This window comes from Lepisma saccharinum, chromosome 10, assembly GCF_977018435.1.
Source record: "Lepisma saccharinum chromosome 10, izLepSacc3.1, whole genome shotgun sequence".
NCBI lineage: Eukaryota > Metazoa > Arthropoda > Insecta > Zygentoma > Lepismatidae > Lepisma > Lepisma saccharinum.
The window spans coordinates 39,040,687-39,064,787 of NC_139238.1; positions in this window are offsets into that span (position 1 = coordinate 39,040,687).

Here is a 24,101-nt window from a genome sequence, read left to right on the forward strand (position 1 = left end):
CACTCTATTATTAGTAAAACGCATTTTATGTGTGTGTTGGATATGGTATGAGATTTAATTAGGAAAAGCGATGGATAATGTAATATTTATACAAAGTAAATTAACGCATTATGTTCTTACAACAAATGTAACTATTACAGAATAGGAAGCCAGTGACGAAATTAGCCGTAAGTTTTTTTTTTAATTCCTCGCAGTAGTAAATATTGTTACAAATAAAATCGAGAAATTTAGATCCTCAACTTAGGTGGATAAGAGATCAAATTATAATTCTCAGCTTGCATTTACTTCCGATTATTAGAAGTATCATTCGACCGAAAAGCAATCTCTGACTGTTGGCTGATAAATGCGACGTGCCTAAAATACAGGAAAACGTAACAGCATAATCGTTCCATTATTTTTGTTTTGTATTTGTATTGCTTTTGTTTTATTTCAAGTATAATTTACCCCTTGGCTAATCGCAAAGATGAAAATGAATGGTGAGTAGATGAAATGGATGATCACAAATCCATGTGGATCACAAACAGTACAGAGTACTACACAGATTGTTGGCCCACATGCCAGAACCTAGTAAGCCCGCAAGATTGAAGTTCCTAGGATATATTACCTGGAAGAAATATTGCTATTTGAATGTTTCCCGAAAATACACCATTTATACAATAGCCATTATCTAATTCATTCGCCGGCTCGGTAGCCGAGGGCGTTAAGTGGTCGACTTTCGATTTCGCCTCCGAAGTTCCCGGTTCAAGTCCCAGCATGGGCATAGGTTTTCTCTGCGAGTCAGGCACGTATCCAGGAATTCCTTTCGTGGTGGGCTAAACACCATATTTTTAAGGGGTATATATAGAACCTCACAATTGTATGTTTAAGGCCAATGGTGGCAATTGGGTTCAAAACGGGAGTGGGGGGGGGGGGTGCAAGAAAAGTTTACTTTCTCTTCCCTTGGTATGCAAGGGTTAGCATAAAGAGGTCATAGTGTGAAGGCAAAAAAATGGGGAGCAACTATCCCCAAAATCGTCGCCACTGTTCAAGGCTGCCAAATTATTCAGAACGTGAAATCGGAACATTTTTTACCACTCAACTCCTCTGTTTCCATGCATTAACATTGTGTGCCGGAACCATCTCAGTATGTGTGTTTGCCCATTTCTTATCATCAGACATCAAAACATCTATGGCGTCTTCGAGTGTTTTTTACGAAGCTGTTACACACGCACGGGATGGACAATCCACTCGACAACGCGAGACTCAAACTGTGGGCTGAGAACTGGACGCAGAAATTTCTCGAATATTTCTCTCTGATTCGAGCCTGAACACCACTACTGTGTCTTGTCCTCCCATGTTTATAGTTCTTATAAAAGCTGAAACCCACCAAATTATTCATATTGAGGCCTAAGCACTCGCAAGTGTTCACAATTGTCTGTCACAACTTCCGCAGTCTTGTCGTATATTGGCACAAAACAGAGTAAGTCTTCTCGAATACAGTTCGAAACAATTAATTCACAATGAAAACCCTTCCGATCCCAACACATCTACTGTTTCTTCTCCCAATATGATTAAATGCTTACTCATTTATCTCCAGTGACGTGCCCAAGGGAAGGTTGGTGAGGTCATAACCAAATTTGACCAAGTATTCCTTAAAATAAAGAACTTCAAAGAGAGGAAAAGATGGCAAAATGAGGACTGACCACCAAAAATAGTATGCATAACCCTCCTCTTCTAAAATTCTGGGAAAATTTGGTCCGGGCACAACTAACTCATCACTCAAAACTTTGATTTTCAGTTGATCTGTGCAGCTTATTTCTTTTTTAATTAACCGCTCCAATACCCGTTACTGATTAAATATTCACTTTAGAGAGAGACCTTCGATCTCTTCAGCCCTCGACCCGAACTAGCACTACACTGAGGCTCCGGAAATTCCGCTGTCGTTAATGTCTTCTGGTTTGGACCCGAACTGGAACTAGTAGTAGACTTCGTTACTTTACGGTATTTAGTCCTTTTCATCTTCGAATCACTAGATCTTATAAAGCCACCAATGGACACTGACTGTACACTAATCGACAGTATGAACTGTCATACTTACCTTTGAATACTCATTAACCGATTCTGTTGTACAGATCAACTTGGAAATTGAAGCCGCGTATTTTAACCTCATTATATTCTAGAACGTTCCACAGATAAAACGATTCGTTAATGTTGCCAGTAGTTCGACTCCTTCTCTTATTCAAGAACGTTCCCTCTTGCGCTTTCCAGAGATTAAAAAATTATAATGAATCGTCCTACGTGTGGCGCTACGTTTACAGCTTCCAAATGCTGACAAGTCTTTGCATAGTGTTGCGACAACACCGAAAGCGCAAGAAAAGTTTTAATGCAATATTATCAACAACAGGGTTATAGAACATTCTCCGTGTTGCCTTGGTAAGTATATCTCTCCTTATATATTATCGGCACACTATTTTAGAAAACAAGAACCTAATTTTGCCGGACCCTGTGGCTGAGTGGTTAGCACATCGCGCTGCGACGCCAAGGGTCCCGGGTTCGAATCCCACTCGGCCATGGTTGTGTGTGAATATCCATTTATCATTTTCATCATTTCATCACTCATTCCCATCTTCGTAAATTAGCTAAGAGGAACAAAACGCGAAGTAAAATAAAATAAATCAAATCCAAAAAAAAAAAAAAAAAAAAAATTATGTAGTGTAAACCGAAAAAATTAAGGGGGGCTCCAGCCCCCTGATCCCACCTTGGGTGCGCACTATTAACAATAACAGGGTTATAGAACATTCTGTGTCTTGGCTCGAAAATTATTTATCTCAAATTATCATCACATTATTTAAGAAGCCATGAACGTAATTTTATGTAGCGTAATTTCCTGAATGGGGTGCTGGAGACCCCTGATTCCCACCTTGGATACGTGCTTGACTCGATAATTATTCCTCTCCTTAAATTATCGTCACATTATTTTATTTCCGACCACAAGAAACCAAATACCTCATTTTATCTATTGTAAACAGAAAACTTTTTGGGGGGTTCGAGCCCCCTAAGCTCCCCCTTGGATACGTGCCTGCTACGAGTGTCCCTTCATCAATTTAAACTAATCATCACTCATCCTGTTCGTCGCGATTAGCCAAAAGTGGAAGAAGACGATAAATAACAAAAACAAATTTATCCTCATCGTGGCGATCAACTGGAGAATGTTAAAAGTAGCGTAAAAATATTAAAGGGAAATTCCAGGACATTCAGTAAAAAGACATATCAGAATATGCCCGGACAAGAACTTTCCTTAGAATGAGACATTTAAAATAAATGCAATAGGTTAGCTGGAAAGAAAAGCCGGCAGTGGACTACAGCCTGCAGGGACAAGATATCACGCAAAAAATAAAATATGCATTGTTTTGGAATAAATGTATTCTTCTATCGCGTATTTGATCTCTTGCTGTCAAATCAAATTAACAGCTTTGGTGTATAATATCAAAAGATGCATGAAAACACAGCGTTTCATGGGCCATCTGCTACATTCTACGCATAGCTTTCAACCGCTCGTGTCCGCTTGGTGACGTCACAAGCTCTAGCCAATAACGTGCAAGTCGCGGAGTGGCCCCCCCTGGTTTTGATCATCATCAATATATTTATTGGACTTACAGCAATGCATATGGCTGTTTATGCCCATTATATATTTTATTTACATAAGACACAATTTACATAAAATGTACAAACAAATTTCAAATACACTCCTATCTATATCAAACCTTAGAAATATACATTACCATGTTATATCATTTTGTCTAAAAAATGCAAGTAAAATATATTCAAAGAAAGAAGCCAAATTTATGGGAAATGATTACTGGTGCAAAGAGTTAACCATAAAGGTGAAGTAATAAGTAAAAAAAGAAAGAGCATTGGGTTTAAAGTGAGACGTCATTTGCGGCAGCGTATCCCATACTACAAATTTGCCATTGTTTTACCTTACGTAATGAATCCTGTAACAACGCTGGATTTTCGTGTGGATTATTGTACTTCTATGAATTTGCAATGCTTTCTGCATGCAGGTGGTTTTGTTTACAGAAGGTGTCAGGGTTTGTGATTTGAACTATAGGGTTTTTGTCAGTACGAAGTCATTTCCAGTGACTCGATAGAGTAAAAATCGAAACACAGTCTTCAGATTTCGGCCATCAATCTTATTAAGAATCGAGAAGGCGGAAAAAAAAGCATGTGCCCTATAATTTCTGCCCGTTAACAACTCTGATAATGCAATCTCACGCTGTTGCATGACTCGTGCTCCAAGGACATCGAAGTTCTCAAACCAATTTCTGCATACCAAGTGGACGCAGCCGAGCGTAAACCGTAATTTTTAGCCTTTGTGTTGAACAAAGTTACGAAAGTCTGTAATTCCGTTATTGTCCGAAGTATTGATCGCAACGCCATCTGGGTGATTTCGATTCGGAGAATCATGTCCAAAGCAGGGGACGTAACCCACCGAGGGGGAAAGTGTGGACTCTAACCCCACTGTTGTCCAACAAAATGCCTTTATTAGAAATTTCTAGAATCGCACACAGGGGAATAAAGAGTCAGGAAGAGAGAGAAATAATAATAATAGTGTTTATTCATTTTTTGGCCCGCACTTAGAACGAAGTATTAAAGAAACGATTTGATTGATTGAATTAAACGTTCTGAGTGCATATGGCCATTTTGTACCCTTCAATATATGCGGGGAAATGTCCCTTTATCTAAAATACTTACCTAAGTTAAAGAGGGTGTAAACAGAAGGTTTAATGTACATGGTTGTAAAGATGCCTGCACAGAACAAACACAACGAAGGGCGCCCGAGGGATTTTTTTCTCAGGGGCGGCAGCTTCATAGAAACTTTTATTATTATTATTTCTATTATTACTCCCTCATTGTTACTATATTATTTTGTTATTATTATTACTACAACTACTACTACTCATGTTTTTTTTCAAAATTGCATACATTTGTAATGTCCATATTCTGTATATCTATATGCAATTTGCATAGATTTGATTTTTTTGATTTGATTTAGTTTATTTTACTTCGCGTTTTGTGCCTCTTGGCTAATTTGCGAAGATGGGGATGAGTGATGAAATGATGAAATTGATGAATGGACATTCACGAACAACCAAGCCCGACCGGGATTCGAACCCGGGACCCTTGGCGTCGCAGCGCGATGTGCTAACCACTCAGCCACAGGGTCGGGCAATTTGCATAGAGGTAAAGGATATGAGAAATAATAATAATGATGTGAGCCTCCATTTTGTTTTGTATTTTTTAAAATTTGATTTTTATCTTTTTTGTTCAGATTCTTGTGATAACTTTAACTACAACATTTCATAAAACTACTGTTAAAATATAAATCAATTTGAGCAACTTTAAGGATATGAAAAAAAAATACAAAACAAGTCATTTTGTGGAAAAAAAAGTTTTGTGCTGGTAATATGAGCCCTAGAAAAAATAATAGAATAACTGGTTTAGAATAGTGTATGAAAAATTGAATCATACAAACAACATTTTATTCATTACAATACCATAAAAGAGTTCATAACAAAATCATTGAAAAAATCATTAAAAAACCAATGGGAAGTGTCATTAAAAATGAATCGAAAGGGTCATTAAGAAACCATTTAAAAAGTTTTATTTTGTTTCTTTGTAATGTCTATTTACAAAAGTCGCAAATGTAAATATCCTTCTCGCATCCAGCGCAGTCGTTGTGTGCCCACATTTCACAGATGAGACATTGCACCCACAGTTCTCCTCAGTTATCAGCCGAAAAGAGAATAGACAAACTGCTTCTTCATCGCCGGGATTTTCCACTCCGATTGGTGTTTCTGAAACAGATTCCCCAGAATCGATATCTGATTCAGAGGATTCCTCATCTGAATCTTGATGAAGCTTCGGTTTCCCTGCATGCTTTGTTTTAGTTTGTGTTTTTTCAGTAGGCTGTTGATCATCATCAACTGATATTCCTGTCTCGTCAACATTAAATACTCTAACTGCCGGGCGTACTCGGCTTCCAGGATATCAAAGAAATTGTCGACTGCCTCTTTGTTAAAGCCATTAGCTCTTGAAAACGATGTTGCAGCAGGTTTCAAAAGAGATAAAACATTGTTATGACGATTCATGAAGTAAGTGGTCGAACCAAGCTCTACCAGCTAACCCCTCTTCTGTGAATGGGTGATTAATTCCATTTCTTTCACACAGTTGGTAAGCTACTCTGCGAACATCTTGTCTGGTAAGACCATAGAATTTACTTTCCACGATAAGTAAATACTCGACTCGCTCTATTTCCAGCTCCTCGCCCATTATAGGTTTTCTCCCTAATTTTGTTAAAGCGGCTCTTGCGGTGGTTTGTCAACTCGAACAAGTCTTTGAAGAGTAGGTCTTGGAACAAGAAACATTTTTGATGCCTTTTTCAATCCCATATCTTTGTTTCTTACAGCCTTGATCGCCTTAACCATATCTTCAGTATTCCAGTTTTTTTCTTTTGGTCTTGTTTTTTGGACCTAGCACTTTTCGTGACATCTGAAAAGACAAAGTTGAAACCACTCCTGTAGTGTATATAATATGAGCCCCTTAAAGTTTGGGGGCTCATATACCAAGCACGATGGGGGCTCATTTTACAACCCTCGCCATATTGGAATTGGAACACGCATAACGAATCTTTGTTACTTGCAAAATTACATAGTATCTACACAAAACAATCTTTTAAACATGCTTTATCCAATGCAATAATGCACTACGATGAGTTTAAATGAATAAGTACTTCAATTAAAAGCAAAACACTTACCTTTCAAAGATTTTCAGATCGAGAAAACAAAGAGAACACGTTCACTCATAAACTATCAGCTGCAACTGAACGAGAACTCTCTAGTGGCAAAAGGCATTACTCAACTAGCAGTTCAAATCGTCGCCTCAAGGTTGAGCTCGCTCCATGAACGGATATTAGGGGGGCTCATAATATATGAATGGCTCATAATACAACCTTTACCTCTAACTGTACACTGACAAAAAGCTGTTCTTTATAGTCAGTGTAAAATAGACTGTAAGCTCAAATGTAACCCTATCTCAAATAATAATAATAATAGTTGCTGTAACTTGTCTGTAAGTCGCAGAAAACAATACTTTTTGTTATAAAATATCGTTTCAATGTCAGCATTCGAATTACATTAACTCTTTCTAGAAATCTCAGGGAAGGGCACGAAAACAGTATAGCATCTAATAACCTGCACTGACCATGTTTTAACCCGAACCATTCATTTCAATATTATTTAAGCATTTTCTAATGTTGTGTATAATACTTTCAATATTCTTAGAGGTGGAGGCAACATTCAGAATATTGTTAAATGTAGAAAATGTATGATATCAGTCCAGTCCTGTGATGTGGTTTGATTTTGGTTTGATTCGGTGTTTTAAGTCCACTTTGTGCACAGAAAGGCTAATCGGGAGTGGACCTACAGTTTAAAGTGGGATTAGAACCACAGTAGTTATGCACCCCGTTGAGGTCGATAAATCAATTGATTGGAAAAGATCGATCAAAGATCAATTGATGACCAAGCTGTGTGGGCAAGCAAGGGTGGGTGTTTTGAGTGCTGACGTCATAAAATGGGTGTTGTTTGTTTTGTTAGGAGGGATTTGATTGGTGTGACGTTATTGAATGGGTTGTGTCTATTTTGCGAGGAGTGTTTTGATTGGTTGAGGAGGAAAATCGGCGGTTGGGGGATTGATAAGGTGGTTTCCTGTTGTTAATGAGGAGGTTGGTTTTTTGGGAATGTTGATATAGGTTTCCGTTGCGGTTTCCTGTTGTTAATGAGGAGGTGACGGTTGGTTTTCTGGGAATGGTGATATGGATTTCCGTTGCGGTTGGGAATAAATGGTCGTAAATGAGTGTTGAAGTTGATAATAGTGGACGGTTGAGGCGATAAAGGAGTTGGAAAGGAAATGTGTTGGGATGTTGGAGCGATATGGAGAGATTGTGGAACATGTGTCCGGAAATGTCGGGGGTTTTGTTGAATCGGCGTGTAGAAGTTCGTGGGAACGTTGATAAGGTATGATTGTGTGCAGGATACGTTAGTGGGCTGTGGAATGGAGAGCGGGCAAAAGGAAAAAAGAGTTTCCGAGCGGCAGGATGTGAATAGAATGGAAAAAGTTGTGTTCTCGGAGGAGGTGGTGTATCATACCGTAGTATACCGGGAAAAGGGGAGGAGGACCGCCGAGGCACGTGGGCGTTGGATGCGTTGCGCGAGAGGATGCGCAGAGAATATCGGGGAATTGTTACAGAGGAGGGGTAGGTAGGTGTATATATATATAAGAAGTTTGCCGTGCTTCACTTACACATTTCGGCAGACTGTAAGCTATCAGGTAGTAATCATCTGCGACCTTGCTGACACTTGTTCCTGGACGAACTAGGTATAAAATCTGTATTCCGAGGTGAGTACTAGGGGTTTTGTATCCTGGATGCTGAGGTTTGTCGGTGGGATGATTGGAAAGTCATCCCCACCTGAACCGGTAACTGATGGTAGTTCGCTACCTACTTTTCAATGTTCACCAAAGTCGTCGATACGTTCAGCAGTAAGTACGGAAGAGAATACGGATGTGCCGAGCTGGATTAGTGAAGAAGAATTTCGTAAATCGTGGGAAGAAAGAAATGCGGCACATCATGCATACGAGAAAGTAAAAAAAAACAAAAACACCGTAAGCGAAACTGTATCGACGGTGCTGGTGACCCTTCGAGAAAAAGGAAGCAGTCTGTGTTGAAGGATCTAACGTGCAATCCTTTATATCGGTATACGGAACGTCCTCCAGGTGAGACGATGTGTCTGGCACTAAGGTAAGAAGAAAAAATATTACCTGTATTCTGTACATGTTATTTGCTTTATTCAGGAGAACGAGGACGTCCAAAATCATCGTCGTCGTCGTCATCCTCCACCAAATCCACTACAGATGGAGAAGAAGGCGGTGCCTCCTCCTCCTCCTGCTGAGGGATTTGTGGAGGAGACGGAACAGGCACAACCTCTTGACCAGGAGGCGCAGGACCAGCAACGTTGTCATGCGGAGCGGCTCCAGGGATATGAATGCCTGCCCCAGCAAGACCAGCAGCTACGACGATATCGTGCTGGAAAAGGTGCCGGGACAGGTCGCCGAGTAGACGAGCACCGGCATCAAGAGTTGCGTGGCGAACTCTGAAAAATAATAATAACAGCGATCAGAAATATGACATATTAAGTATTGAGATGTTTCTTGAACGACGAAGTCTGGAAAAAATAGCCTGTTAAAAATTATGAAATGGAAAAATATGAAAATAGATACCTGTTCCAATGCTCGTCGATCTGCTCGGCAGTTCTTCTCCTATCCAGCAGCATCTCCGCACGGAATAACTCGCCCTGCTAAAACAGTGCGCGAAAAAGTTCCGCGAACGCTTCAGCAGCAGCGATTATTCTGTTGCTCTGGTGAGCAACAAACTCGTGCTGGCGCCTGCTAATTTGTTCCTGGTTTTCGAGGTGTCGCAGCATGGTGACACGTATATCTGCGACGGCCTGTTCCATTTCAGTTCTTGTAACGTACCTTAGGTAATTTCGGATGAAATTCATCCACTGTTGCTGAAAATAAAGATATTTCGATGTAAAATTGTATAATACTGACGTGTGCATAAAATAAGTTTTTCTTTTATTTTCAGATGGCATTGTTACCTTTTGAGTTTGATTTGATGTAAAATTGTATAATACTGACGTGTGCATAAAATAACAGTTTTTCTTTTACTTTCAGATGGCATTGTTACCGTTTGAGTTTGACCTTTTGTATGCTGACCTTAAAAACGAGAATCAGAAGGGAGAAAGAAGAAATTTAAGGAATAAGAACCAGGCTAAGCAAGTGGAGAAACATATTGCGTGTTACGTAGACTTTTGCGAAGAAAACAACTTAGCGGAAGATCTGTTAAAAAATTTGGAAGAAGTTTGCAAAGACATGGAAGTGAGAATCGACAATCTGATAAAAATGTTTTCATATATAATTGGGAAAAAAAGAAAAATCTGCGGTATTCGGGGATTTCGTCGAAAATATAAAACGTGGGCAGAGTGTACCTTCCCATCTATCTCTTCGAGTGTGCTTTGAATTGATGGAGTTATTTAAAGGCGTCAGACAGCAGAAAGAAGAGGAGAAAATGGGGGATGAGGAGAAAGGAATGGAGAAGAGAATGGTGGAGCTTCTGAAAAAGAGAAAATTGAACAGCTAGAACTAACAGTACTAATACACTAACACACTGTTCAATTTTCTGCGGTTGCATTCGAAGAGTTAGATGGGAAGTTTATTGATTTGTTGCAATACCGATATTATATAATTATTCACCTGTAGAGTTTCATTATGTGTAAGAATATCTGTGTATATATTTTGTAAACTGATGATCGCCACTATTGATTTGTTGCAACACCGATATTATATAATTATTCACCTGTAGAGTTTCATTATGTGTAAGAATTTCTGTGTATATATTTTGTAAACTGATGTTCGGCACCAATAAAGGTTGCGATGTATAAATATGAACTTATTATTTGACAAAATGAAATTAATATAAGGTACTTACATCGAACCCGTTCTCCATTCTGGTTCTTCGTTCATAATTTCTAAGTGTGAAATTATCGTAGAGAAAGTAGTATAAAAGTATATAATATAAACCCGAGAAATGATGAGCCCCCTCAGGCAGATTTGGCTACACTTAAAACTAGCTCAAGATGAGCATATGAGCTTATTGCTCAAGTGTGGTACTCTGTCTAATCCAAGATTTTTGTAAAAATGCCCTCGGGAATTTCCTGTGAAATGATGAGGCCCCTCAGATTGATTTGCATACACTTACAAAAGCCACATCTGTGAGATTGTTGTCCATAAGCTTGTTAAAAATATGCCCCTCTTGATATTGTTTTTGCTACACTTAAAATTAAGCCACCCTCACCCACACCCACCCACATATACACCCACACATACCCCCCTCACACACACACACACACACATACACACACACACACACACACACATGTAATGCAAGAGCTCTTGCATCATGCTGTGCAACAAATTATTATCCAATATTATGCAACAAATTATGATGCAAGAGCTTTTGCATCATGCTGTGCAACAAATTATTATCTAATATTATGCAATAAATTATTAGGCATGTATTGTTTTCTAATTGGTTAATTATGACATAATGTGATGATGTGTTATATTCTGATTGGTTTATTGTTTCAGAAGTTTTAATCCGTGCTTAGGGTATATAAAGAGATTTTGCATTACATATCAGCCAGTATTGTGAGAGTGGCTGAGGAGTACAGATGTGTTGTTACAGTGCTTTTCATACTAAAGGCCTGTTTGGTTTAATATATAACATTTCTTATTATTCATATTAAATATATTTCTGGTATATTGAACAAAAGGGCTTATATTTTGTATAAAAAATCTGATATTTGTTACATCCAGCTTGTTTGTTGTAATCCACTCATACTTAGAGTCAGGCTTATATATGTCCCAGCCTGTTATACAAAAATCAATACATAACACAGTGTTAGGTCATTGCCTTTCTAGGACATGCATGTCTGTGCAGATATTTGTGCTAGGTCAGTGTAGATCAATATTTATTCTCTTTTTCCACTTGTAGGCTATTAGCTTTACAACCTGTCATAGTAAGCATAGAGTTTTGATTAAAACCCAAGAAATTTTATATAATAAACCGAGGATAAAAATTAATACTAATATTAATAATAATTAATAATATTAACATTAAATATATACAAGAAATATACAAAGCACACTGCTGAACCCAACTTATATTTTTTATTCAGTATAAAGTTTTGAATTGAAGCCCAGGAAATTTTATATAATAAACAACAACAAAAATGCCGAATCAAAAATATTGTAATCAATGCAATAAGAATATATCCAGCCCCAATTGGGCCAGGCACCAAAGGAATTGTGTTCTAGACAAATGCAGAACTCCCACTAAAATATGCCCTAAATGCCATAGAAAATATAGCATGGAATACTTCACTTATAAACATAAGGGTACTTGTTCTGTACAGTCATCAACATTGCCCCCACAACCATCTACATCTGGTCTGAAAAGGAAGCATGAAGCACCTGTTAATGCTAGAGCAGCAAAGCAGCCACGCTATGCATCATCTATCCATAGCAGTTTTGCTGGCCAACTTAGGGATTACCGGTTTGTATCAGAGCCAAGATGTGGTATTAAGAATTTTTTGAACAGTATAAATCCTGATGTGCAGGCAATTCTAAATGCACAAAATGGCTCTTATAAGCTGTCCCTCAAATTGTTTACACAATATAAGAAGCCAAATGGCACAAAATTTACACAGCCCCACATAACAGAAACTGTACCGGTATATTCAAATACAAATTTAGACAAAATAATAAGCAGTTTGATAGATCAATTGAATATTAAACATTCTGAATTTGCTGGAAAAGAGTCAGGATGGAGCCTATGCGGATCTCCACACAAGCTCTATGTTAATATTTCTGAATTCAGCCCATTACAAGGATCTACATATCTGCCATTACCTGCCAATATTAAAAACAAAAGAGCCGTGGTTAATATAGAAAATAATGATGAGAAATGCTTTCTGTGGTGTATTTTAGCTGCTTTGTTTCCAGTTTTAAGGCATCCTGAGAGAATAAGTTATTATAAACAACATGAACATGATTTTGATGAAGCAATGGAGGGTTTAGAATATCCCATGTCTGTTCAGAATATTGATAAATTTGAAAAAAAGGCCAGGAATATTAATGGAAAACAATTATCTATTAATGTTTTTATTTGTTCTACTGGCCGTGGCAATTGCTTGATAGCACCTCTCAGAATCAGTATATTTGATGATGATTCTGCTGTTCCGATTGATCTGCTCTTAATTGAAGGGGATGACACATATCATTACACTCTGATACATAATCTTGAAGCTTTAGTCAGAAAACAATTAGACAAATCTAAGACAATATTCAAGTTGTGCAGAAGATGTTTAACTGTATTTGATGGTAAAAAAATAATAAATGGGGTTTGTAAAGTGAATACAGAAATTGCTAAAAACAAGTTAATTGAGCATCTGAAATACTGTGGCAATCATAAACCTGTTCATATGGTGATGCCTAATCCAAGTGAAAAAGCCAATTTAAAAAAATTTGAAGCCTTGTTGGAACACCCAGCATATATAGTCTGTGATTTTGAATCAAATCTCAAACCTCTTGCATTCTGTAGCCCAGATCCTGATGAACCTTCAATTACACCATACCAGTTACATGAACCTTCTAGTTTTTATTATGTTGTTGTACAGGATGGTGTTGTTAGTAAAGAATATTTATACATGGGACCAGATGCCATCAAAGAATTTGCACATAGAATAGAAAATGAGGGCCATAACATAGCATCTAATATCTTATTAAAATCAAAACCCATGTTGCCTTTAACAGAGAAACAGAATGAGGATTTCAACAATGCAGAAAAATGCCCGGTATGTGATTGTGAATTTTCAGATATAAATATCAAGGTACATCACCATTCCCATACAGATGGTAAATTCTTAATGGCCCTGTGTAATAGCTGTAATATTAAGATCCAGAGACCAAAATTTTTCGCGATATCTTGTCACGGTGCATCCAATTATGATTTTCATCATCTGATCAGGTACGAGGGGTTTGACAAGCAGAATTTAAATATTTTAGCAGAAAATAATGAAAAATATATTGCTATTAGCAAAATAATTAAAGTTAATGGTGTTTCTATTCACTTAAGATTTCTTGATTCCTACAGAATTCTGTCTGCTAGCCTGGCTACACTGGCCACTCAATTATCTGATGATCAATTCAAAATCACATGTGCTTTGTTTCCAAATCAGGACCTGAAATTAATTAGGCGGAAGGGTGTATATCCATATGACTATGTTACAGATTTTTCTAAATTTGATGAGTGTGCTCTGCCACCACAACAAGAGTTTTACAGCAAAATCAGAGGATCTGGAATCACTGATGATGATTATCACCATGCGCAATTGATGTGGAACAATTTAAAATGCAAGTCATTTGGTGATTATCACAAGGCATATTTAAAACTTGATGTCACTCTATTAGCTGATATACTTCAGGCATTCAGAAAATCTTCCATGCAAAATTATAAGCTGGATCCAATGTATTTTTACAGTGCGCCAGGCCTAGCATGGTCTGCAATGTTTTTGAACACTAAAATGCAATTGGATCTGATCCAAGATCAGGATATGTATCTGTTTATGGAGCAATGTATAAGAGGGGGCATGGTGCAATGCTCTCAGAGATATGCCAGAGCAAATAACAAATATATTCCTGATTATGATCCAGCACTGCCATCAAATTATATACTGTATGTAGATGCCAACAGCCTCTATGGTTATGCTATGATGGATAAACTGCCATATGCAGGGCTTGAGTGGGTTGAATATTTCAATATTGAAGATCTTAAGGATTTTGATGACAGTGACTATGGCCTCTTCTTAGAGGTTGATCTGACAATTCCAGATAATTTACACAACACATTTTCTGATCTGCCCCCAATTCCTGAGGTTAAGTGTTCACCTGGCTCTAAACAAAAGAAATTGATGATGACTCTGGAGCCAAAACAGGATTATGTCTTATGTTACAAAAACCTCCAGTTCCTGATGAATCATGGTGTTCAAGTGAGCAAAGTTGGCAAAGTTTTGAGGTTCAGGCACTCAAGATGGTTGAAGCCATATATTGATACAAACACAGAGCTTCGAACATCTGCAATGAGCCAATTTGATAAGACCTTGTTTAAATTGATGGTCAATTCTGTGTATGGCAAAACAATTGAAAATGTCAGAAAACATATTGATGTTAAAATAATTACTGACCCCAGCCGGAGCAAAAAATTGATTGCAAAGCCTAATTTCAACAACAGAAGAATTTATGATGAAAATATGGCACTTTTCAACATGAAAAAAACAAAGATTAAGTTTGATCAGCCTATTTATGTAGGGGCTGTAATATTGGAATTGGCCAAATTACACATGCTGGAGCTCTATTATAATGTGTTGAAACCTTTTTATGGTGATTGTGTAAAATTGATGTACATGGACACAGATAGTTTTGTTCTTGATATTCAAACAGAAGATGTTTATCAAGATATAACACAGCCTGAATTGTTTAAATATTTTGATACCAGTGAACATTCAAAAATTCAACACCACAACAAAAAGGTGCCTGGCAAGTTAAAAGATGAGACACTTGGTGATGTTATTGTGGCATTTGCTGGGTTAAGGGCCAAGATGTACAGTTTTGAAACATGTAGTGGTGTTGTTGCCAAAAAAGCCAAGGGCATTGGCAGAGTGACTGTAGACAAAGAGCTTGAATTTGAAGATTACAAAAATTGTCTCAAATCATGTAGCACAATCAGAACATCAGAATCCAGAATTCAGAGTGTGGATCACTTGTTGACTAGCAATATTGTAAGAAAAGTGGCTCTGGACCCACATGATGATAAGAGATGTATTTTGTCGCATACATACTCTACCATGGGGTCATTGTGATTTGAAAAGTGGGAATCAATGCCCAATCACAGAGCATGATTTGAAATAAATAAACATGCCTATGAACTTATTTGGGTTCAAAAAACAGGCTATTATGGACCTGCCAACACCACAAGCCTCTTCTGATATAATATCTAAACTAAGTGCTTTGTTAATTATTCATCTGAACAGCATACTTACAGATGTTGATGATGAAACAGGTAAAACATTGTACATATTTAACAATAATTTAAATCATTACCAATTACCTGTAGGTGGTCAATTACAATTTATTACAACCCCTGAGGGTAATGTCAAGATTTCAATAGGGAAAAATATTTATAGAATTAAGCACTGAAACATGATTTCTGGCACTGTATATACTATTTCTGCTGGTGACTGCTTATATATTGAGGTCCCGGGATCCTATGACAAGCTTATACCCTTTTTTTTAGAATTAAGAATTAGATATTCAATAATAAATAACCACTAAAACAAAATACCTAATGATATATTTGGCCATACAAGGCATGAAGATCACAGTGATGAGATTCTTATGCTTGATGTCAGAGTCAAGAAATTAAGAAGTGATTTACAAGCTTTACAAACCACACTCAATGCCAGTCTTCAACTAGAAATTACAAATTTACAATCATGGACCCTCTTCTTAAAATTGATTCTGAACTCAAATTATTGCTTCAGAAATATACTGACCTGGCCACATTGGATAATTTTCAAAGTTTAGAAGGGGCTGTAGCAGCTCTTCAAGCCAAATTTAAGACCCAGGCCACCAACTCTGAGCAATTGAAACAACAATTGGAAGAGCAAATAAATAATGTCCAGGCACAGCTCCAAACAATTGTCAAAAGCATAAAATCACAAGAAGATTTTGATCTAGTAATTTCCACTCTAAAAGAACAGATTCAATCACTGGAGATACCTAATCTGGACCCTCTGAACAATGCCATAGCCGAGGTTAAAGAAAAAATTGAGACACTTGAAAATTTTATGAACAACTTGCCATCTTCTGATGCTTTGAGTGCAATAACTCGGAGTGTTGCCAACATTAAGCTGCAACTTGAAACATATGAAGATTTTGGAAAAATTCAAAGTACCATAACCCATCTTGAGGGTACAATAGCAGCAGTGCAAAGTGATTTGACAAATGTACAAGAATCTTTAGAATCCCGCCTGCCTGGGATTGTAGACACCCTTGTAAGTGTCCAGCAACAGATCACAAAACTTGAAAACCTCAACACTGGATCTGAGCTATCTCATTTTCATCACTTGATCGATGATATCCAAACAAAGCTTGAAATTTTACAACTATCAACACCCACTCAGGCAGATATAGCCCTGCTCCAAAATGCTATGCAAAATGTGGCTGATGCTTCTGAATTAAATAATATGAAATTGGCACTTGAATCTTTGCAAAATACTGTATCAAATCTGCCTACATCACAGGAACTTAAAAATATTAAGAGGGCAGTGAATCGCATATTGAAATCAGAAGATATCAAGAATATCCAGACAGAGATCAAACAACTTACTCAGACAGTGTCCACTCTACCAACCAATCAACATATTAATGAACTGCATGCCCTGTTTGAGGATATCAGAAGACAAGTCCATGATCTTACTGCTCAAAATTCAAAATTGGCAGTTGTTGAAAATTTACAGCAAATTTTAGCCAATATCAAGCAACAGCTAGGGACCATGGAATCTAATCAAGCAAATGCTCTGTCTGTTTTTGCCACCCAGCTACAAGAGATTGTGCAACAATACAAGAAACTTGTTGTGGACATAAAGATCAAGCCAGGCCATGATGATGTTGTTAGGACTATCAATGAGCACCTTGAATCTGTAACAAGTAGATTGCTTACAGCAGAAAAAGAAATAACAGGTATAATCGAGAATCCTAAACATACAGTAATCCTTGAATTGTACAGCATCCCCAACAAAGAATATGATTCACCATTTACACCAGGTGGCAAAATATATATGCTGTCCCCTGCACAATTTTATTACCAGTTTTTTGTTGGGGGCACACTGAGACCAATCAAGATCAAATATTGGCTTCAACCACAGGCACACCACTACCCAATCTTATCAATAACAAATGCTGATAACAAAGCAAAAATCACCAGTGTAGAGTTAGAGGATTTTACAGACCCCAATACATTAGAAACATCTTATGTTGAAGATGATGGCTCTCTGGAATTTAATATACAAATAGGAGACAAATTATATTTAGAAAATCCTGTAGTATCAGCTGCTGAACACCCTATAGCTGCAATATTCTTGTTTACATATTATGTCTAGACAAATTATTGTTGATGAATTACACAGACAAGCCAGACATAATTTTAAGAGATTGCCAGTAGTTACAAAAGGCATAGATGATTTATGGCAGTGCGACTTGATTGAGATGGCAAGTGGACAGCTGAAAAACTTAGACAAAATCAACAAGGGCTACAAGTATCTACTCACTGTCATAGATACATTTTCAAAATTTGACTGGGCTGTGCCACTCAAATCCAAAACTGGAAAATGTGTTACAGAAGCCTTCAGGACAATCATCAATCAGAGTAAAAGATCACCGCGCTATTTGCAAACAGATAATGGCAAAGAATTTTATAATTCTGTGTTCCAACAATTTATTAAAAGCCAGTCAATACAACATTACTCGAGTTACAGTGATCTCAAGGCCTCAATTGTAGAGAGATTCAACAAAACCCTAAAAAATCATATGTATAAACAATTTACACTTCAAGGTAATTATAAATGGGTTAATATTCTTCCAGAACTTCTACAAAAATATAACAACTCGGTCCATCCCACAATCAACATGAAACCCTCTGAAGTAACTTCATCTGATGAGCAAAAATTGATCAGTACTGTTTATTATCCTAAATATCAGCCAACAACAAGAAAAGCCAAATACAAGGTGGGTGATCAAGTAAGAATCAGCAAATATAAGCACTTATTCAAAAGAGGCTTTACAAGAAACTGGAGCACTGAATTATTTACAGTGGTTCAAGTTAAACCTGGGACCCTTAACACTTATATAATAAAAGACCACCGAGGAGAAATTCTCAAAGGCAGGTTCTATGAAGAAGAACTCAACAAAACTAAACAGCCTGACACATATCTCATAGAAAAAATCATCCGCAGAAAAGGCAACAAGTTATTTGTCAAATGGCTAGGACTTCCAGAACACAGCTGGATCGAGGCAAACAAAGTGATAATATGAACACCTGGGATGTTATAAAGAGGAATAAGAGAAATGGAATATTGCTGCCTGATAATATTAGATGTCTTATTGTTGGGCCATCGGCTTGTGGTAAAAGTACACTAATAATTGATAATTTTTTATTGGCACCCAACTGGTTAGACTGGAAAAACAGGCACTCGTATGTCTTCTCTAAGAGCTTGGAACAATTAAAATATCAGCAGCTGATGAAGCTATATGATGGACTGGATATAGCCACTTTTGAACCAGATGTTAAGCCACTCCATGAATGTCTCGATAATTCTGTTGTTGTGTTTGATGACATTATACTGGATAATCAAAACAAGGTTAGAAATTTCTTTACACAGGACCGACACAAAAATATTGATTGCTTCTACCTTGCACACATTTTCCAAAAATACCGAAGCAGCTGATCCGAGACAACAGCAATTTTATATGTGTGTTTCATCAAGATCATACCAACCTCAAACACATACATGATGAATATGTAGGTGGGGACTTGAGCTACAATGATTTTTCCAAGTTTTGCAGTAGGTGCTGGAACCAGGATAGTTATGGGTTTTTCACAATTGATATGACAAGAAAACCCAATAGTGGCAAATACAGAAATAAAATCAACAATTTTCTAGACATTGAAACATATATAAATAACCATGAAAAGGCCAATCATTGATGATCTTAAATTAAGAGATTATCTTGTAAAAAGATTTAAGGGATGGAAATCAGAGAACCGAGGAATCTATGAAAAACACAAACAAACAGAACAGCCTATTATTGATGCTATTAGTGAATTAGGTAAAAATATCAAAACTGTTACAGAGCAAAATCAAAATTTGATCACAGAGCTTGTGCCTGTAGCTACAAGGAACATATTAGATTATCCAATCACCCCACTTTCTAGTATTCATACACCTAGTCCTGTTGCTCCTAGAAGAATTGAAGCTACTCAGGATCCTATTGAATTGGGTCTTCTTGCTCAAAAATATTTAAGCACACCTAAAGACAACAAAGATGAGGTCTTTGGCTTATATGCTGACACAGAGCGTGATGGTAGCATCATACATAGAATTGGCAATTTCAGAGTAACATTTATGGGAGATGATCTAATTGTATATTCAGAATCTCATCTTGGAGAAAAAGGTGCTTTTGTTAAATATCGCGGCACACCTGGATTGTGGGAACTGATGACTACGAAAAGGCCTGGCAGCTATACAGATCAAGATTATGAGCATTACAAAGAAATATTAATAAAATCAGATGCTCTATACCAGAACAATGATCCCACACAAAAAAGAGTCAAGTATAGCAGTGGAGCAAAATACAACAACTTAATCAAGCCCATATGGACACAGATCAAGACAGGTAGTGGAATCAAACAATACAACACCCTGCCTAAAGAATTTGTGTGGGTTGATGATGTCAGGAAACTTGTAGATAGGTTGTTGGTGATAGCTGGGGAGGAAAATGCTGGTAACCACAATTTTTACAATGAAAAGGTTGGAATTATGGACATGATAAGCACTAAATTGTCTAATTTTATAGTGAATGACACTAAGGGCATTGGATATCTTATAAAAATTATTGGCTAGAATGTACAATATAAAGAAAGTCTCTAATTCACTTCATACTTCTTATACTTACTTCTTATGCACTCCTAGAGAGGTATCTCGAGTTACGAGACGGGGGTCGCGTGTTAAAATTGTATATTTATTTGTAGAAGTTGTAAAATATCGTTGTTAATTACCGCGATAATTATCCATAAAGAAAAACGGGCACCATCTTCCATGTCAGAACAAATGACGTTCGAAATTCCTTGCGCCGTCTACAGCGTTGCCACACTGTTCAGAGCATTGGTCGTTGAAAGTGATAATTTAGGCGGGAGAGAAAATTATTAACGTGACATAGCCCCACGAACCATCACGGGGACGAGGTATGTTTACTAGGTTAGGTTAGGTTCCATTAGCACTCCTTTCGTTCAATTTAGCATATACGGACAACTACAGGTAAGTTTGGCAACAGTGCTTTAACGTTGATTTCAGGAAAGTATGGCGTCTCCTGTATTGATGAAACGTTGTTGGTCAGTTACGTGCTACAAAACTATAAATTTCTAATTGAAAGTGATCATTGGTTCACAAATCATTCACGGATAACCATTTCAGGTCATGTTAGGTTAGCTTCAGATATGTTAGGCAAGCATAGTTATAATATTTCGTTTGTAAAAATACGCAAATACTCCACCGCTGATTTTAGGAAAAATGGCATGTTTTGTGAAACATTGTTCGTCATTTAAGTGCTACAAAACTACAAATTCCGTATTCAAAGTGATTATTCGCCCAAAAACCATTCACGGAAGGTTCGGTTAGGTTAAGTTAGGTTAGGCAAGCATAGTTGTAACATTTCTTGTAAAACTTATAAAATTTCGTTCGTAAAATTACGGATATAAACTTCATAAAAATTTTAAAATAATATTTTTTTTTTCAAATTTCCGACTTCGCCCCCGATTTTTAACAACAGATTCGTGATTAGGAGGTCAAAATTAGTTAGTAAACCGAAAATTAAAAAAATTGGAGACTTTCTCTATATTGTAAATTCGCTCCAAATTATTAATACTCTACCACCTAAATTTTGGAATATCTCTGAGGGTCGGGGGCTGGTTAATGACATCATAAACAAGCTGCCATTTGAACTACACATACCAGGCTATCAGTATTGTGGTCCAGGCACAAAACTAAATCATAGGTTAAACAGAGGTGATCCTGGTGTTAATCCCCTAGATGCTGCTTGTAGAGACCATGACATAGCATACAACACACATTCTGATCTTGACAAGAGACATGTTGCAGACAAGAAATTAGAAGAGGCTGCATTTGGTAGATTTGTAAGCAAAGATGCTTCTTTAAGTGAGAGAATAGCAGCATTGGGGACCACCATAGCTATGAACACCAAACAAAAACTGGGGTGGGGGTTGTGAATATGTATATAATAAACCTAGGATGAAGGCCAAGGGTGTTATGTAGCAGATACCTTATGCAGGTCTTAAATCTCTTAAAACTATTGATAGTCTTTTAACCAAAAAGCAGCGCAAGAAAAAAAATTCTTGTCTTGCCAAGGGCCATGGTATGAAATTGTTACTTAGTACCCCCAATTAAAAAAATTACAGCAATCTAGAAAAAAATCACATGTGGGTGGATTTATATTTACTATCCCGGCCATCTTAGCAGCACTTGGGGCTGTTGGGAGCTTGGCTGGGGGATCAGCTGCCATAGCAAAAACAGTAATAGATGCCAAGAAAAATAAGGCAGAATTAGATGAATTGAAGCGCCATAACCTGGCCATTGAGAAACAAGGCAAAGGTGTTAAGAGAGCCATGAATAAGTTTAAAAAAAACAAGAGCCGCTTACAAACCCAAGATATTGAAGCTTTAATCAAGCCACTGGGCATCAAAAATTTTAGAGGTGTGTACATGTCTGATTCTTTGCCAGAGCAACCACTCAACAAAGAGTGTGGCATTGTTAATTTGGATAAGTACAAAAATCAGGGCACTCACTGGATTTGTTATCTTAAATATTTAAAAAATGAGGCATTTGTGTTTGATTCATTTGGAGGTGTTCCACCTGAAAATTTAGTAAAATATCTAAAATCAGCTAATCTTTATTACAATAATGCCCGTGTTCAAAACTTCAAAGATGTTAATTGTGGACATTTGTGTTTATCTGTTCTTAGATATATGTCTCAAATAAATAAACCATCAATTGAAAATTTTCAAAAAGCCCTGTGGTATCTGAAACATCATGGGGGTATTCCATCTCACCAGCCAAAATTCAATATTGAAACTCAGATTACATGATGATATAGTGTATCCCAAAACAATAGCTCTCAGAGCATTTTATGGCATGTACTTGATCCCTAATATTACACACCACAACAACACAATTGCAGTAGGGGATCAAAAAATTGTCATCACTCCAGGGCAGTATAATCTATCCACTCTAAATGCTCATTTACCCAGAGGTATAGTATTAACTCAAAATTCTGTCACTCACAGAGTAGAGATTGTATCTGCTACAGAAACAGTGGATCTGGGTACTATAGGAGAGCTGTTAGGCTTTGAGAACAACACAAAACTTGAAGCGGCCATCAAACACACTGCTATTAATATACCCAAATTCTTAGCCATAGAGACTCTGAATATTCACTGTAATGTGGCTGAGGGTATGATCACCAAATCAAATGGCATAGGCACTCACAAACAAACTGGCATCATTGCAACATTCAAACCTAATTCTGAATTTATGGAGCCAATCATCTACACTCCATCACAAACATTATATTTTCCTGTGTGCCATAATAGAATAGATTACATTGAGTTGATGGTCACTAATGAAAAAGAAGAATTAGTTGATTTTGTTGGAGCCACAACAACTGCAATCATAGAGATTAATATTTAAATAAAAATACATACAAAAAAAATGGAAAATATTGAGAGTTATGAGCTACAATCATTCCCTCCAAACAGGAGGACATTTGCAAATTTAAATCAACCCAACACAGAGATTGAGGTTGATCTTGATGTAGGGGATGGCTTTATACACCCTCACAGAGCAGATGTATACATCAAATTTGATGTTGTAAAGCTCGATGGTACAGATTATCCGGCAAATTCAAATATAAGATTGGTGGACAATTTTGTGCCGCATCTGTTCTCTGAAATTGAGATCAGAAAACATGGTGTTGTTATAAACAGAGTGGATTATCCCGGCATTACCTCCACAGCTTTGGCCACACTAAAATTATCCAAAACCGAGGCTTCTTACTACAAAATAGGTGGATTTGAGGCTGGTGATAAAATTATATCTAAAAGCCACACAGTGCTGTTCCCCATGCGCCTGTTGCCAGGATTCTTCTCAGATTACAAAGTTATTATGTGGAAGGGTGGTTTAAGAATTACATTTAGAAGAGCTGCCAATGATAATAATGCTTTGATAAGGTACAGTACATTAAACTCTACAGGCAGGCACGTATCCAGAGGGGAAGCTAAGGGGGCTCGAGCCCCCCCCGAAAGTTTTAGGTTTACACTAGATAAAAAGAGGTTTTTGATTTCTTGTGGTGTGAAATAAAATAATGTGCCAATAATTTAAGGAGATAAATAATTATCGAGGCAAGACGGAGAATGTTCCGTAACCCTGTTATTGATAATAGCACGTATCCAAGATGGGGCACAGGGGGCTAGACCCTCTACCCAGGAAATTTTTCAGTTTACGTTAGATAAAATTAGGTTTTTGGCTTATTAAATA